The sequence below is a fragment of the Palaemon carinicauda genome, chromosome 30, assembly GCF_036898095.1.
Source record: "Palaemon carinicauda isolate YSFRI2023 chromosome 30, ASM3689809v2, whole genome shotgun sequence".
Taxonomy (NCBI): domain Eukaryota; kingdom Metazoa; phylum Arthropoda; class Malacostraca; order Decapoda; family Palaemonidae; genus Palaemon; species Palaemon carinicauda.
This window is the reverse complement of record NC_090754.1, coordinates 74540436-74559742: the sequence shown is the minus strand read 5'-3', so window position 1 is coordinate 74559742 and position 19307 is coordinate 74540436. Positions and strand designations below refer to the sequence as shown.

Sequence of the window (19307 nt, the reverse complement as noted above, 5' to 3'; positions counted from 1 at the left end):
AAACACACTCGTATACTATCTTGGAAGAGGAAATTATTTCAGTAATTATCTTACATGTATAAATAACCGCCTACGGCTTTAATAAAATCATCACACTAGGAGAACCTATTATATCATGCAAGAAAGTACTAAAACCAAAATGCCTAAGCTACTAAGCCTAGCATAAGCAAGGATCGGTTACGTAAATCGCCGAAACTGATAAATACTATCGGCATAATATAAAGAATTCCAATAGGAAGGCTAAATAGCTAAATTTATTAAAGCATTAAAACCGGGGAAAGTCGCTCTGGCTAATTAAATGACTCGTGCATAGCGAGCGACAGCGTCTACGACGCCTCCGGTAGGCAACAGCTCTTGTTTACGTTAATATCATGCAAAACAACAAGAGCTTGCGTTTATACAAAGATAATACTAAACTTTCCAGAGGCAGAAGAGGCTGGAGAAAGCATCATAATGTTGAATAATATCCAAAATAACGAGAGAACACAAGGGAATCACAGAGCAATAGAGCTACAAGATAAGGAATAAACATGGTGCCGTTGATGACGTCATATACAGACTCTAAACGGGGAGGAGAGGTGTACCTTAATAATGGCTCCCCTTTTGTTTCTTGCCACATTTCCCTCTCAAAGCGTTAACGCTATTTGGGATGAAGATAGCTATGTGGCGTGTCAAGAATACGTCTGCTGATATTATGCGATATCCCTATAAGAGTAAATAAGGGATATTCGCTCCAGGAGTTATAATTCTGGGTACCTTAAGGTAAAGTTCTCTGGGAATATCACTGCACTTAAATATACCCTAGGAAGCTACTTTAAAGGAACTTCCATCAGGATGACAAGGCCTGAGCCCCCCAAAAAGTATTACACTGAAAGGTGTTAACACCTTTTCACCCAAAGTCCCAAACAGTTCACTGTTCATTGCAGCACTAGAAGACAGGTTTTACAACACTACCTGCCGCCACCACAAAGTTTTTCAGTTCGCGCACTTGCTTCGCAATAGGATTTATAGATGACTAGAGGATTTCCAATAAGTGTATGATTTGAGTCTCTCTAAGTCCACATACTGAAAAAAGTTCAGCGAGAAAGCAATCTTTCTCGGATCATGACCTGCGTGTGTACTGTCAGGATCCGCCCTGCGGATGAAGCGAGCGAGCTTCGCCCTCAGTTGTTTCAGGGATAAGTTTGATCCTGAGGTTTCCCCTTTGAAGAGCTGTCCTCCCTTGAAGTCTGAAGTTCTTCGAAGCTAGACCTTTAGAGACACTACTGAACAGAGATCTTCCTTCATAGGGCAGATTCTCCAGGGACCCCACCTTTTGGTGGGTAGCTTGTTTTTGGCGAGAAAGGTAGGATCAGGAAAAAGATTGTTCTCCCACTTCTGTGAACTGAATATGGCCCTCGTCTCTTGATAGGGCTATTTCACTAACTCTGGCCTGAAGCTATAGCAAACTAAAATATCACTTTTTGTGTTGATCCTTTAGAGAGCATCTTCATTGTTCAAGTTCGAAGCATAATGTAAGACTGTCCAGAGACAATGAAATGGGCTTCAGAGGGGCAGCTGGTTTAAGTTTAGCGCATACCTTTGGAACCTTGTTGAAGATTTCGTTTGACAGGTCCACCTGGAAGGCGTATAGAAGAGGTCTAGTCAAAGCTGACTTACACGTTATCGTGGTGGAAGCCAAGCCTTGCTCGTGAAGGTGGATGAAGGAGGACAGGCAGAAGTCTATCGAGATTTCCGTCTGCATTTGGGCTTTGACAAAATCGACCCCCTTCTTCCAAGAAGATTCATATTGTCTTCTGGTTGACTGACTTGTTTTCTTCTAAAAATTCAATACTGTCTTTCGAGATCCCAAATCTTTTCTTGACTGCTAAGGCGAGAAAATCATGATGAAGGTTTTGGGTTCTCTGTGATAATGCGAAAACAGTCTACTTCTGAACCAGTTGGGATAGAACTGGGTTTGGTAGAGGAAACAGCCTCAACTTCAGTTTTATCACCAGAGGGAACCAATTGCTCTTGGGCCACTTGGGGGCCACCCCTGCTGCTGTTCCCTTGAAGGATCTCAGCTTGTTGAGGACCTTCAGCAGGAGATGTGTTGGTGGCAACAGGTAGATGCGAGTCCATCTGTTCCAATCGAGGGACAAGGCGTCCGTCGCCTCTGCCCGAGGGTCTTCGTATGGGGCACGTATCGAGGTAGTTTCTTCTTGTCGCTCGTTGCGAAGAGGTCGATCTGCAGTTCTGGGACTTTTTCCAGGATGAAGGAGAACGAGTCTGCGTCTAAGGACCATTCTGACTATCGGCTTTAGCCTGGATAGAGCGTCCGCCGTCACGTTGCGGAACCATTGTAGGGGAACTGCTGATAAGTGCCATTTTTTCTTTCATTCCAAGCGGAAGATGGCCATCATCACGTCATTGATGTAGGGCGATCTTGAGCCTTGTCAGTTCAGACATCTAACTATCACTTCGCTATCCAAGACCAGCCTGATGTGGGCTGATCTGTGAGGGGATAGCTTCTTCAACATCAGGACGACTACCATGGCCTCCAGAATGTTGATGTGAAAGATCTTGAACAGGAATGATCATGTCCCTTGAGCTTTCCTTTGATGGGAATGACCTCCCCATCCTTCCGTGGAGGCATCCGTGTGGATGATTAGCGATGGGCGAGGTGGTTGTAGGGGAACAGTCCTAGCTAGGCTCCTGACCTACGACCACGGCTTCAGAAGCAATCGTAGTAAGGTCGGTACCGGTCTCGGTAGATCTCAAGAGCGTTTGATGCGTATCTTCTCCAGACTCCCAACGCATCTTTCAGCTGTGCTCTAAGCACTGGGTCTGTTACTGCTGCAAACTGGAGAGCCCAGTACTCATTCCTATTGGCATCTCGAGACCCTGTTGGATTTCAGTAGTCTCTTGACAGAACCCGCAATATCTCTCTCCTCTTTGGTGGAATGGAGTGTGTATGACTGCAAGTTCCAATGGATTCCCAGCCATTAAAACTCTTGAGCTGGAGAGAGGCAAGACTTCTTGAAGTTTATCTTTAATCCCAGATGTTCCAGGAACTTTATCACTTTCTTGGATGCCTGCAGACAAGCAGCCTTGGATGCTGCCCCCACCAGCCAGTCGTCCAGGTATGCGGCTACCTGAACGCCTTCCAAGCGCCGCTGTTGTACGAATGCGTCCGCAAGTTTCGTGAAGATCCTTGGGGCTATGTTTAGTCCAAAGGGCATGACTCTGAAGACATAATTGGTCTTCTGTAACTTGAATCCTGAAGACATACTTGGTCTTCTGTAACTTGAATCCTGAAGACATACTTGGTCTTCTGTAACTTGAATCCTAGGTAGGGGGAGAGGGAGAGACTGACTGGAAGGTACCAGTAAGCATCTGCCAGGTCTATTGAGTGTGTACGCCCGTTTCGGTAACAAGGTCCTTATGTGTTGAAGGGTTAGCATCCGGAACTTCTTGTTCTCGAACTTGACGAGTGGCGACGTCTAGAATGACTGAGTTTGTCCAAGTCCTTCTTGGGAACACAAAACAGCCTTAACTGGAATTTGATGGACTTTGCTTTCCTTATAACCTTTTTGTTAGAGAGTTCGAAGGTATATTCTTCCAGTAAGGGGGTGAAGTGTTGGAAGAACTGAGGAAATAAAGGTGGAGATCTGTTCCATTTCCATACTAGTCCATTCTTGATTAGGCTGTGGGCCCAGGGATCAAAGGTCCAACGATCCTGAAAGTGGAGGAGTCTCCCTCCTACCCGGAGCATCTCATTGCTTGGATGATCCCGAGGGTTTGCCACCCTGACCACGTCCTCCCCTACCTCGTGCTGGGTTTCTTAAGGAGCCCTGTCTAGATCCTCTTCCTTTCGAGCGATAGGTAGGTGTGCCTCTCAAAGCCTGGGTAGAAGACTGGTGACTGGGCTACCAGCTGTTGAGGCACCACTTGGAAGGTGGTTTGTGGTTGAGTGACCACTTGGGGCATCGTGGGCATGGTGACCGTGAGATGTTTTACAGGCGGAGAAGGTAGTATTGGCTTCTTAGTCTTCCTCTTAGTTTGGGGACCAGCATCAGGGGAAGATTTTCTCTTCGAAGACATGCCCCACTTTTGGAGAAGATTCCTTTTCTCCGTGGCGGCTTTTGAGACGACTTCTTTGACTACTTCCTTTGGGAAGAGGTCCTTGCCCCAGATACAGGAAGTAATCAGCTTCCTGGGTTAGAGTTTAACCGTTGCATTGGCAAACACAAACTCCCTGCAGGCCCTCCTGGCCTTCACGAAAGCATACAAGTCCTTGACTAAGGTGGCCATGACCATCTTGGCCAGGACTGTGTACATGTCTGGGGTGCTAGCAACACCTGCACACATCTCCATGCAGTTCCACAGGGACAGAGAGGCGGCTAGTCTCTGTCTCTAGTTCTCTTCTCAGGAGAGAGTCTGACAACTTCGGGAGGTTCCTCGCTGAACTACTGTCCTGCGATGTCCGCATCATTTCGAGACCGAGAAGGTTAGGTGGACCTGCTTCCAATCCTTCTTGCCCGGGGGCAAGGTCAGAGACAATGGCCTACACTCCTCTAGCGTAGGCCATGGTTTGTCTGCATCAATTGGCTTCAGCACACTTTGGAGAGCTTTCGACGAGAAAGAGAAAGCTCTTGAAGGAGGAGCAAGAAAAGTAGGGCGTTTCTTGCTCAGAGCAGAAAACTCCTAGAGTTGGTATACCCCACCTTCTTCAGGCTACTCGTCAAGAGAGCCTGTGCCTTGTCGTGGTCGAAAACCATGACTTCCTTTGGTTTCGTCTCTTCCTTAGACACCGGCTCACTCTTCAGCCGGATGAAACATTCCAGGGAAGCTGCAAAGTTTGGCCAAAATTGGATGTCGTCCAGGGGGAGGGCCCCCATCTTCTCCGAAATGTAGTTCCCATTCATGATGGGCATAAACTCTGCATACCTCCAGGGATTGGTTTCGGAGCAAGGTGGCAGGTCAGACACTTTAGGTCGCTTGTAAGACCCACAAGAAGTGATTATTTGAGTTGCTTCGCGGAATCCCTTCCCCATATCTACGTTTTCCTTACGTAGAGTGTCCATTAACATCGTGATCTGGGCCATAACCGCTTGACCCAGCAGGTCTAGTGAAGAGATAGGAGCCGAAGACGTTGACGGCACCGGATGTTATGCCGACACAGACAGAAGGGGGTTCTCCGCTTCCGTCGACTCGAGATCCTCGTCTCCTCCAGGTGGTTGGGCCACTTCTTCAGGATCCTCTTGAAGGAGATCCTTTAAAGTGTCCGAGGACACTTCAGACAACCTCTCCTGATGATGTCCTTGCCTTTCATAGCTTCGTTGATGTCGGACTCAACTGCGATCTGGATGCAAGGAGGCCGGGTCGTGCCTGAGGTACGACGGCATCAGCTGTTGCCTTCGGGAACAGCATGCTTCTCATAAGCTCACTGGGTAGGTACAGTCACGGAGAGTTCTTCTGGAACCCTCATACCCATTTCCGAAGCTTTTCCCTCGCAGCGTCCCTCGACTCCGTCGACTTGGGATCACCGAAACTCTCGGTCATCAAGGCCAAGCAAACGTTGCAGTCCTTGGGATCCCAGTATCTCAAGGTTTCAGTTGCGATGGAGCAGGGGGTAAGAGACCTGCACACTGTGTGACCACAAAGTTCATACTCTCGTGGTTACAGTACATCACCCCACACTTCACCTTGGTCTCCTCCTTTAAAGAAAGGAAAATGAAATGAGTATGGGGTAATTTATCACACTTGATAATTTTTTTATATTCATGCCATAGACTCCTTTAACCCTGGATAGGTACGGTCCTCGGACACCCCTTTAAGGGTATACTCGGACGCGAACGACCCCGACGGCAAAAAAAATTCTTGAAAAATCAGTTTTTGCAGTAACCTCCTTTTTTCTTTTGCCAAAAAAAACTTCAATGAATGCTTAAAACAACTGTAAAGATAAATACTACTCATCTGCAGAAAAACTATTTATTATAAATATTTTAAAAAATTAAGTAGAAAAAAAAAAGACCTGACATAAAAATTCATAAAAAAAAAGTTTATACATATATACACAAATCCTTTTAGGAATTGATTCTTGAATGTTTAGGACACATCTTGATGTATTTTGGATGAAGTCAGACCCATGGAGGTGAAGATCTGAAATGAGAAAAAAAGGGTAACTTTTTTTGGCCAAAAAAATTTGTCCAAATTTCATGAATTTTTTTGGGTACCCAAATGAAATAGGAAGTGGCTAATTTTTTTAGGGAATAAACATATGTTATCCTAAAATAGAAATATGTAAAAAAATCTTCATTATTTTGTAAATTACATTTATATCAGGGGCCATATCTAAAGGTAATTTTTTGAGTACTTGGAAATTTCGTAAAAAAATACATATATTTAATATATATGATATTTATGCAGGTAAAAATATACCAAAATATCACAAATTCTATAGGGAACAAGAATATATATAGATAGGGCAGCTTACGCTTCGGATATGTCCACAAAATGGCCGCCAACCACACTGACTCAGACTCCCTAATCTGCCACTTGAAATGTAGGAAGGGTATGTCAATTTCAAGGTGTTATTTACTAATCTAATTATTATTGGATATGCATAAAAATTGTATGGTGGGTTGCTGGATAATTGTCGATTATTTTACGACTATAAAATTAAAATTCTGACCCAAAAAATTTTTTTTGAAGGGAAATAAAATCTAAAAAAAAAATGTAAAACAATATTTTAGCTAAAAAAATTTGATGATATTCAATCAAAAAAAAAGTAAACAAAGTTTTCCGACAAATAAACATCTAGAGGAATCATTACTCTGTGATAGTTCCTTAGTACGTAGTAATTTTGAAAGAATTGGGAAAAAACGAAAAAATGGCAATCACCGGAAAATCGAACACATACCTATATATACGCCATATCTGGCTAAAAAAAAGATAGGCATGGGTAGCCAGATCATCTAGAAACACTTTCCAACACTATAAAAATATAAGTTTTGCGACACTACTTGCCAATTCCTTACGGTAACATGACTAAGCAAAAAAATGCAAAACAAATAAAAAGGGGCACTCGTGGAAAAATGGCCATTCTAATATACGGCATTTCAGAAAAAAAAAATTTCAGCCACGTGCTAGGCAAACCATCAAGGCATATTTTCCGACAAATAAACATATAAATGAAATATTACTCTGTGATAGTTCCTTAGTACGTAGTAATTTTGAAAGAAATGGGAAAAAACGAAAAAATGGCAATCACAGGAAAATCGAACACATACTTATATATACGCCATATCTGGGTAAAAAAAAAATAGGCATGGGTAGCCAGATCATCTAGAAACACTTTCCAACACTATAAAAATATAAGTTTTGCGACACTACTTGCCAATTCCTTACGGTAACATGACTAAGCAAAAAAATGCAAAACAAATAAGAAGGGGCACTCGCGGAAAAATGCCCAACATTCTAATATACGGCATCTCAGATAAAAAAAAAAGACATGCACGTGTTAGCCCAACCATCAAGGCACACTTTCTAACACAAACATGAAAAAAAAATCAATAATATACGGCAATTCCTTACTACGTAGTAAATTTTTACAAATATTGAAAAAAAAACAGAAATTGGCAACCGCAGTTAAATACCCAATATACCAATAACTACGTCGTATCTGACAAAAACAAAATCACGCATGGGTAGCCAGATCATCTAGACACACTTTCCAACATTAAAAAAGCAAAAGTTTTACGACACTATTTCGCAATATCTTACGGAAAAATGACTTGGCAAAAAAATTTAAAAAAATTAAAAAGGGACACTCGCGGTAAAATGCCCGACATTCTAATATACGACATCTCAGATAAAAAAAAAAAGACATGCACGTGTTAGCCCAACCATCAAGGCACACTTTCTAACACATAAACATGAAAAAAAAATGAATAATATACGGCAATTCCTTACTACGTAGTAATTTTTACAAATATTGAAAAAAAAACAGAAATTGATAACCGCAGTTAAATACCCAATATACCAATAACTACGTCGTATCTGACAAAAACAAAGTCATGCATGGGTAGCCAGATCATCTAGACACACTTTCCAACACTAAACAAGCAAAAGTTTTACGACACTATTTGGCAATATCTTACGGAAAAATGACTTGGCAAAAAAATGAAAAAAAATGAAAAAGGGGCACTCGCGGTAAAATGGTCCTCGTGGTGATGAGCGACATTTTAACTAAAAAAAAAAACATGCACATGGTAGCCAAACAATCCACCAAGACTTTCCACAACTGATAACCTATACAAGTTGCACCATTCTACGACAATTTCATAATACGTAATAACTTTGATAATTATGCAAACTACCTCAGAAGGGTAAACTCGGACGCGAACGACCCCGACGCGTCTCAGAAATCGGGGAAGGAGTACAGCTACAGCAATGCACATCTGGACACTACTAGAGCGTGTAGGGGAGACACCTCCTGCAGGTCGATCACCCACAAATTCAGTCACAGGGGTGAGTCACGTGAGAAAAACCTGTTTATTTTTGACGCTCGGGGTCGCAAACGACCCACCGTACCTATCCAGGGTTAAGGAAGGACTGGAACGTCCCCTGCTCGGGGTTTTTAACGAGTCTGAAAGATTAACTTGAGTCTGGACTAAAATGACTTCTAGAAGGGCTAGAAACACGTTCTCTGGATCAACATGGGGGTTTTTGAGGATGGTGAGTTCAACAGTAACATTTTCAACACCACCTGGGGTCATCTTAGAGGTCTAAAGGTCATTTATCAAGGTCAAATTTGTGAATTTTGGTCATTTTTGCTCATTTTTTGTGTGTAACTCATAAATGGTGAGAGATATCAGATTATAGTATGAGGCAAGTCTGCAGAGCTGTCCGAATTTAATATATATTGTCGTATATCGTCCTTCAAGAAAGGACTGGAACGTCCCCTGGTCGGGGTTTTTAACTTAAGTCTGAAGGATAAACTTGTTTTAGGGCTTGTTTGGAATGTTTGAGTAATACAATATTTGACAATATATATTAAATTTGGACAGAACTACAGACTTGCCTCTTATTATAATCAGCCATCCCTCACCATCTATGAGTTACACACAAAAACGAGTAAAAATGACCAAAATTCACTATTTTGACCTTGAAATATGACCTTTTGACCTTGAAGATGACCCCAGGTGGTGTTGAAAATGTCACTATTGAACTCTCCGTCCTCAAAAACCCCCATCTTGACTCGGAGAACGTGTTTCTAGCCCTTCTTAGTAGTCATTTTAGTCCAGGACTCAAGTTAAAAACCCCGATCAGGGGACGTTCCAGTCCTTTCTTGAAGGACGATATATGACAATATATATTAAATTCGGACAGCTCTGCAGACTTGCCTCATATTATAATCAGCTATCTCTCACCATTTATGAGTTCCACACAAAAAACGAGCAAAAATAACCAAAATTCACAAATTTGACCTTGATAAATGACCTTTAGACCTCTAAGATGACCCCAGGTGGTGTTGAAAATGTTACTATTGAACTCACCATCCTCAAAAACCCCCATTCTGATCCAGAGAACGTGTTTCTAGCCCTTCTAGAAGTCATTTTAGTCCAGACTCAAGTTAAAAACCCCGAGGTCCTGACGTTCCAGTCCTTCCTTAAAGGAGTCTATGATTCATGCATAAAATGGCACTACTATTATTATAGCTTAGGATAGTAAGCTAGAAAGAAAATAGGAAAAATACATATGTATCTCCTGTCCAGCCAATTGCTGTGACCTTCCTCAATATTAATATTTAGAATTTCCTTATTTAAGGAAAAGCTAGAGTGGAAGAGCTCTAATCTCTAGAGCTAGAATTAGTGTATACTAGCACTAACCCTTCCGTAATGGAATATTAATATAGAAGGGTAAAAATATTAAGTTCTGATGACCTATGGCTCATCAGGCTATTGAAGGAATACTTCACTGCATTATTATAATTGGTCTCAACAATGGACTGTGAAAGGACGCAGAATATGTTAGAAAATATAGACCGCTGTATATAATACACAATAGTTTTCTGCCTACAGTATGTACTATACTGCAGAAATACTGGCTACTGTATACAGCAATCCACTACTGCAGTTCGGCCAGCATGCTAGCACCTGACGGCACCAGCCGACATAGAAAGAGCACGGAGAGAAGGGCTACCTTATTATAGTTTAGTACAAAAAATAGGGTTGTAGGGGCTACTGTCCCTACTGCCTTCTTCCAGAATGAGGGTTCAAATGAAAGGGGGGAATGTATCATTCTAGCTTCCATCCAGCCACAGAATCTGTTGCTGGCTGCTCTGTCGGTTCCAGGGATTGTGGATGGCAGTCCAAGAAAGGACTGAAGAACACTCAAACACATCAGGGTCTCCCACTAGCAGCCGTCATGGCCGGCACAACCTTTCCCGGAGCCTTGCGTCCGTTAGGGGGAAGGTCGAAGCGGCAATCATGCCGCCTTTGTAGGAGCCTGGCCGGCATCGCAATCCACCCGGCGAGCGGGGAGATTGTAGAATACCGGCCAAAGATATTGCGATATGTAGGCCATCGCTAAAGGACAGAGGGGAAGGGAGAGGGTCTTGTGTTTCGTGTCAGAAGGCGGCATAATTGCCACCCACTTTCGGTCACAAACTCAGAAACATCGTTTCTATATCGGCGCTGTCTTGGGCGGCAGAAGAAAGTAGATTCCTCAGCCCAAAACATTGCCAAAAACAAGACATGTGGACTAGGGAAGCCAGGCTTCCTATGTCTACAACTGTAAACGGGCAGGGGAGCGACTACTCCCCCGGCAGCAGAGTTGCCGACATCAAGACTGAATACTCAAAGTTACTGTCGTAATTCAAAGCCGGGATACTCGCCGGCAAAGATGGAAGACAGAAAAACGCTACCCTATGGCAAGACCAAGATAAGGTTGTCACCTAATGGAAATACAAATTCTAGGAGATATACTATCTCCTGTTGAATTGATAAAACGATACAAAAGGGTAAACGGGGATAATGTACGAAAGTATACTAAAACGCATTAGACTAGCCTAGGACGAGTCGAGATCTCGGCTACGCTATGTCACCGAGACTATCGTATACGATCGACACATTTCAAGGAAGTGGAAATATACGTGCATGATCTTATCCTCAGTAGTATAATTTTGCCTAAATAGCTATAATTCATTAAAGCTTAATACCGGGATTGTCGTTCTACTGACTAAAGGCATATATGGCGAACGACAGCATCCCAAATGGCGCCTCCGGTAGAGCTAAGCTCCGTTAAACATCTAAATTATGCTAATTTAACTGTGAGAAGGGAGCTAAAAATTATACACAGGAAAGATTAAATACTCAACTTTCCAGAGGCTGAAGACGCTGGAGAATCCATGATAAATCCAAATATTAGTAACACAAACACCGAGAGCAAGCGGGAGATACACCATGCGTAATTCGCTACTAACAAAGGAATGGGTAGCCATGTTGGGCGCTGCAGTAGTACGGGAAGGGGATCCACCGGGTAACCTTGATGACTGCTCCCCTTCAATTTCGCCACTCTTCCCCCTCGAAGCGAAAACTATTCGTGGTGAAGATTGCCATAGTGTCGTATCAAGAAATACGTCCCCTGATATTATGCGATGTCCTTAAGAATATTTTTAAGGATACTCGCGCCAGGAGTTAGAATTCTGGAGACCTGTGGTAAATTCTCTGGGAGTATCACTGTAGCTAAATAGCCCTTAGAAAGCTGCTTAAAGGAACCTTCCATCAGGACAATATGGCTTGAGTCCAAAAAAATCATGTTTTTGGGCTCAAGCCATGTAGTCCTGATGGAAGATTCCTTCAGTAGCTTCCTAGGGTATATTTAACTACAGTGGATATTCCTAGAGAATTAAACTAAAGGTTATCACAGAATTCTAACTTCTGGTGCGAGTACCCTAAAGGTTTCCCTCTAGGATATCTTATATCAACAGGGGACGCATGTATGAACACGCCACATAACTATCTGCACCCCATTTAGAGTTAACACTTCAATATGGAAAGGTGGCTGAGTAACTGAGGAGCCGCTCCAAAGTTACTCTCATCCGTGGCTACTTTAGGTACTCGAGACGTAAACAAACGGGCGCCATTGCTAAATGACGTCACGTCCGTCTTCATCCTTTCGTCCGTAGCTCCTACGCTAAGTCGGATTTTTCCGAAGTGCTTCTTCATCCACTTACATCGCCGTTATGTCGCAGCCTTCTTCTGGAAAATTGAGTACCAGGTCCAAGTATTGTTTAAATAAGCTCTGGCCGTAAAGTAACTTCTACTTTTCGTAAAATATTGTGTTTTCTGGCGGAACTGTGCCGATACCGGACGCGCCATGACGCCGTCGCTGTTCATGTTGCATGTTTTATTTAGTTAGCCAGAACAGCCTTCTCCGGTCCTTTAACTAATTAATATTATTAGTTTAGTCTTCATAGCTAGGAAGTTATTATATCGTGCTTTAGCGCTCGATAGACAACGGTCGTTAACCGACTCCATACTAGATCGCTAGCCTAGCCCCTAGGCTTGACAGCCTAGTGCTCATATTACTGCATGATATATATAAGTGTTCCCAAGTTAAGTTATGAAGATTTAGGCATTGTTAAACATACTAGTTACTGTGATGTAAGTGTTTTCGCCTTCGGGGACCATACAAGGGACTGTGTTGGTTCGTGTACCAACCCCCTCCTAACCTAATGTAGGAACCCTTGTATGCTTCCTATTCCCCTTACCTACGGGTAATTCCCTCTGGGTAACCTTGCTTCTCCCTTATTCTATAATGGGGAGAATCTTGACTTCACCCAGAGTATTTATCGCTTCTCAGCCTACCCTAAGGGAATGAACCCCCCTTAGGGTCATGCTCGAGACCTTAGGAAGGGTTCTGCCCTTCCCCAGTTGCACTTGGTTGTACTCCTTCCTCCCTGCAACTAGCGATGTGTCCTTCCAGGCCTTCCTAGCCTTAGAGTTGGTTCTCCTAATCTAGGTTAGGCTCTGGGGGTAGATTCTGCCTTATTATAGTTTAGGACAGTACATCAGTACTGTACCTGATCTGTGCTACCTATCCTAGGTTAGGGAGTGTTCTCCCTTGCCTTGGTGGCCTCTCTCATACAGAGTCTACCCATTTAAGAAAGACCCCTACTTCCACCCCCCCCCCCACACTCTATCCCTCTGGTGTCGGCCTGCCTACACACCTCTGTCCTCGGTCCTACAACTCCTCCCTTGGGTGGAGTGGTAGGGCTAGCCTTGTTCTTCTGTTGAGCTGGCCGCTCTGGTGCAGATACCCTTCATAGTGTTCTATAAGGGTAGTTGCCGGCGGCGGTCCCGCCGGCGGAGGATTCCCCCTCTTTGAGTGCTCTCTATCCCTCCCTTGGGTTACCTCAGGCTCCCGGCCGTCTGCCGGCCCACTGCCGCCGGATGTTAGGAGTACCTACTCCTATCATGAGTGCACTCTCTCTGGAGGGATGCCGGCGGGGTATAGGATATTACTCCTCCCTTCCCTCCTTACTTTTCGCTCTTTATCATGGTGCCGGTCCCTTGCCGCCTCTACTGCCGGCGACAGCCGCCACTACCTCAGGTGACCTCTTTTCATAAGATACCTTCCCTCTAGGACGTCAGCCTACCGCCTGCCGAAGGCTGCCGCCTTCCGTCGACATACCGCCAACGTCCCACCCCTTATATTTCCCCTGGTTTACCTAGCGACAGCCAGCCGACTGCCGGAGACTTCCGCCCACCTGCCGGCAGTCTAGGTATCCGCCCTATATATATACATCTTATGAGTTGAACCAAGGTTCACCATGCCGTCAGCCACCGGCTGCCGGAGACCGCCGCCCCTGCCGGGGGTCGTCACTGTGGTGTTGTCCATCTTGGTGGCTCAGTGTGTCCTCCTAGATGTTTTCTACACTGCAGGACCAGCCTCCGGCGTGCCGTCGGGCTGCCAGCGCCCCCTAATGAGGCGCTAAGGGACATGCACCCCTTCCTCGGCTTCCGGCACCATGCTGGCAGTTAATCTGATGCAGCCAGATAGCCTGGCCACCTCCATATAGGTATTTTTATACCAGCTAATATAGTGACTAAAATACCAGCTAATAGAGTGACTATGTTGTATGGTTGCACATTACAACATTTCCAGCATACTCTGTGCATCTCAGTGCAGTCGCTTGCCGAAACCTTCATATTACTAAGGGGTTTATCCTATTTTCCCCTCTCCCTCAAGGCTCCAAGCGATCTCAGATCCTTTTACACTCTGCGGACAATTCCTCTATTAAGGAGGCTTAGCTTGGCTCATCCTTACGGATTTTCCCTCATTTGGGACCCTCGGGTCCTAAGGAATTGTCTACGGATAAGGTTACAGTAACCAGCTGGGCAGGATTCACAAGTATGTGTATCTAGCCCTGTACGAGGACCCCAAGGCTGAAGCGGTGGACGCCATGTCCCTGGATTGGAACAGATGGTCCAAGATCTACCTGTTCCCTCCATCCAACCTTCTGCTGAAAGTCCTATCCAAACTGAGAACCTTCAAAGGGACAGCGGCCCTAGTGGCTCCCAAGTGGCCCCGGAGCAATTGGTATCCCCTGGTCCTGGAGCTGCGGCCCACCCTGATTCCCCTACCGGGACCAGTCCTCTCTCAACAAGTACAGAAGTCGACTGTCATCGCTTCATCACTTTAAGTCAGGGACCTTCATCTCATGATTTTCTCTCCTTAGCCGTAAAGAAAAGGTTTGGGATCTCGAAGAAAAGCTTAGACTTCCTCGAGGAGTACAAGACAGAGTCTACCAGAAGGCAGTAGGAATCTTCCTGGAAAAAGTGGGTTTCCTTCGTCAAGGCAAAAAATCCTACGGAGATCACCATTGATTTTTGCATGTCCTTCATTCACCTTCATGAACAAGGCTTAGCGGCCAGCACGATTTCCACCTGTAAATCGGCCTTGACTAGATCACTCCTATTCGCCTTCCAGATTGATCTGTCCAGTGACATCTTCAATAAACTGCCAAAGGCATGTGCTAGACTACGCCTAGCTCCTCCACCAAAACCTATCTCCTGGTCCCTGGACAAAGTGCTCCATTTTGCTTCTAGCCTGGACAACGATTCCTGCCCTCTGAAAGACCCGACTCAAAAAGTTAAATCTTCCTTTTTGCTCTCGCCTCGGGAGCCCGAGTCAGTGAAATAGTGACATTATCAAGAGAAGAGGGTCATATCCTATTCGCCGATACAGGAGATCTTATCCTCTTCCCCGATCCGACGTTTCTCGCCAAGAATGAACTACCCACCAAGAGATGGGGCCCTTGGAGAATCTGCCCCCTGAAGGAAGAAGTCTCTCTATGCCCAGTGGAGTGTCTTAGGGTCTATCTTCGAAGAACTTCAGACTTCGGTGGAGGCCAACTCTTCAAAGGAGAAACATCGGGTAGCGACTTGTCACTGAAACAACTAAGAGCGAAAATCACCTACTTCATTCGCAGAGCGGATCCTCACAGTACACCCGCAGGTCACGATCCTAGGAAAGTCGCTTCTTCTCTGAATTTCTTCCAGAGTATGGATTTCGAAAGCTTCAAGGGCTTTACAAGCTGGAAATCATCGCGCATGTTCTTCAAGCACTACGCAAAACAGGTGCACGAAGTTTAACATTTCGTAGTAGCTGCAGGTAGTGTAATGAAACCTGCTGCTTAAATCTGCATAGAGCAGTTATTTAGAGTTATTTGGGACTAACTCTACAGGTGCCTGTGTTGACCCTATCGTGATACATAGTGACTTAATGGACACTTAAGACTGGTGAAATGTCAGAAATTTTACATCCGTGCCACATTCTCTCGAGCATTGAGTGTTTTTTTAACTTTAAAAAGACTGGTGTTCCCCTGGGAACTTGTGTTTCTAAAAAGCAAACTTTTCTTTTCAGACTCAAGATCACCGTCTTTCATTTTCTATATACATTATTCATTATTACTGTAAATAAATTCTATAATTATTGTCATTACCTCTATAATGACTTGCAATATTAAAAATAAAATGTATTTTATTTACCATGTGCGTCTCCTTTCGCTCCTATTCCTTATTAAGAAATATATGATTGTTATAGTTTCATTTACCCCTTTCCCGTCTGATCTAAAGAATAATATAAGTATTTATATTATATACTCACCTATGCCTTGATAATATTCCTACTCGAATATTAACCTTTGATCAGTCTCCGAGACCAGCATGATCTCTCCACCAGGTGAGTAGTTCTTCAATGATCACTTCGAGATAATCCTCTTGTCCACCAGGACTTCCCTGCCAGGGGGGCAGGAAGCCAGTTCATTATAGAATCTCTGGTAAGGACAATTACTAAAATTGTCATAGGCTTTACGGTCTCCAGACCATAGGAATATTGCTCGAAGCCCTTGGCACTTGGATTAAGAGAAAAAATCCACAATACAATAATTCTCTGGTACAATTCCATCAGGACGACATGGCTTGAGGCCAAAATACGGATTTTGAGCAAAGCGAAAAATCTATTATTGGGTGAGATAGTCATGTCGTCCTGATGGACCCTCCCGTCTACTCTAGTTCAGCCTTTCAGGCCCCTCCCTGACCTACTGTATCACGGAGATTGGTAGGAGCTGAGCTCAGGATGAAGACGGACGTGACGTCATTTAGCAATGGCGCCCGTTTGTTTACGTCTCGAGTACCAAAAGTAGCCACGGATGAGAGTAACTTTGGAACGGCTCCTCAGTTACTCAAGCCACCTTTCCATATCGAAGTGTTAACTCTATATGGGGTGCAGATAGCTATGTGGCGTGTTCATACATGCGTCCCCTGTTGATATACGATATCCTAGAGGGAAACCTTTAGGGTACTCGCACCAGAAGTTAAAATTCTGTGATAACCTTTAGTTTAATTCTCTGGGAATACCCACTGTAGTTAAATATACCCTAGGAAGCTACTGAAGGAACCTTCCATAAGGACGACATAGTTATCTCACCCAAAAATAGATTTTTCGCTTCGCTCAAAATCCGTTTTTGTTCCGTTTTCGCACAACCAAAATCCCAGATTCCCACCTCTGTCCGTAAGGAAGTGGGGAGGGGGAGTCCATCAGAGTAGAAAGACTTATTTGCAGTGGAAATAAATTCCTTAAATTCCCATTTACTGTAATAAAAATGTTATTTCTCTAAAAATTTCCAGTGTTTTGCAATAAATTTATCCCAAAGAAATATCCCAGTTCTCAAGACAAATGGTTTTTTGGTTTATTTGCTGTTTAAATAAAGATTAAATTCAGTGAAAGCACATCTACTAAAAGAAAAACTTTTGTTCATAACTTTTTCCGTCCATAACTAATTTTAAACACATGTACAATACTGTACTCTTACAGATTTATTTACAAACTTTATATAATGTTAGAAAAAGTAAATCCAATATTATGCAATACTTAGCATGTTAATCATCCAGTCATAAGCATTAGGCAGCGAGTAGTCGAGTTAGATCCAACCAAAAGCAACAAAACCTGGCAAATATTTGTACCTGTCCGTTACCTAACCCTCGCGAAGGGGGGGGGGGGGGGGCGACTTTTTTCTGAAGCCTTGGTATATCAGCAGCCAGTTCCTCCCGCGTGCATAATATGAGACATGCCCTTTTTCTATTAATTAGATGTGGCCGTCATACTGAAATGACTTTCTGCATAATCTCTACCAAAAACAACTACCCTAAACTTGGCCAGGATTACGATAGTTATAGACAAAGAAACTTAAGACTAGAAAAATCGTTTTCTTATAGAGCTGCCATACAAAAATGGGTATTATTGTACGTCAAATTCGGTTAAATTGTTTTTTTACTACTGGAAAACATACTTTCTGTTCGAATTATATTATGTAATACAGTAAAAATTTACCAAAAAATTACCATATTCTTTGCCGGCCGTCATTATACATACATGCAGGTGGCCGTTATGATACACAGGCCTACACAACCCTGGCCTTTAGCAGATCCACAAAGAGGAAACCTACATGCTCTTACGCAGATCCACAAAGACGGCAATAACCTACACACCCACACCCTTTTGCAGGTCCACACAACGGCAATATTCCGTTGTATTGACAATTACGTTTCTCAATAAGATCTCTGCTATTTCAAACCTAAAATATGTATTTACGAACGAGTGCGAGATGGAAAGACTAACCTCCCCACTAAAATAAACCAATAACAAAGTCGAATAACAATCCTATTAGAATAAATACTATACCGGAATCTTTCGTTGAATCAAAGTTAAATCGTAATCCAACCACTTATGTATACTACTTAACTCGTTCAGGAAGAACATTCAGGAAACCGGATAAACTCTTTCACAGTCCACATCCTCATAATTTGAAGTATCCGCTTTCCATGGATTCATATAGAATATACCATATACTTACAATTGGAATCTTGGATTCCAGCTTTAACGTCCTTGGCTCCTTGCTACAAGTGGTGCCATCTACGAGAGAGATGTTACAACTATAATCCATTATTATTATTATTATTATTATTATTATTATTATTATTATTATTATTATTATTATCATATGGGCTAATATGGAGTTCTTAAAGTAAATGAGAATCAAATTTTCGTTACAGAAATGTGTTTGGAAGATGTTTAAATTGTTGGCAATACAATTTTCCAGAAGGAAAAAAATCATACTTTGAAAAGAGAAAAATTAGTCTTGTTAGATCATGTGTTGCTTCAGATTAGACATAAGACTAGGTAGATGGATGTAAATGTGACGAGAAATTGGAAGGATATGCCTACCTGACAATTATTTGGATAAAAAAAAAAGTAAATGAGGATGAAAGTTCAAATTGGAGAAGGAATAAATATGTATTTGGAAGTATTATTCTGATTAGCTAGTTTTATAAGGAATTGGATAACAAAATAAGTGAAGGTAAAGGTACAAAATTTAATATAAAGTATATATATATATATATATATATATATATATATATATATATATATATATATATATATATATATATATATATATATATATATATATATATATATATATATATATATATATATATATATATATATATATATATATGTGTGTGTGTGTGTGTGTGTGTGTGTGTGTGTGTGTGTGTGTGTGTGTAAAACAAAGTGCAAAATGTAATGGAAGGATTTATGAATTTGGACAATGCAGCCAAGTCATAGAGGACATTCAGCAAATTGGTGCAACTAGTATAAAACCCTGTTCCTGTACCATAAATAAAATGTTGAAGTGTTGGAAAATAAGAAAGAAGCAAAAATTTGGAACAGAGGTATAGCAGATGGCTTTA

The 19307-nt window shown here is 42.7% G+C and overlaps 1 long non-coding RNA gene across 1 annotated transcript in view; it reads right to left on the bottom strand.

Annotated features, from left to right (window-relative positions):
* The window catches only part of LOC137623288 (uncharacterized), a 77221-nt gene extending 58855 nt beyond the window's left edge, over window positions 1-18366 (bottom strand). The window contains exon 1 of the long non-coding RNA XR_011040588.1: window positions 18238-18366. This is a non-coding gene — a long non-coding RNA (uncharacterized lncRNA). The remainder of the gene's footprint in view (window positions 1-18237) is intronic.
* Between the last annotated feature and the right edge of the window lie 941 nt (window positions 18367-19307).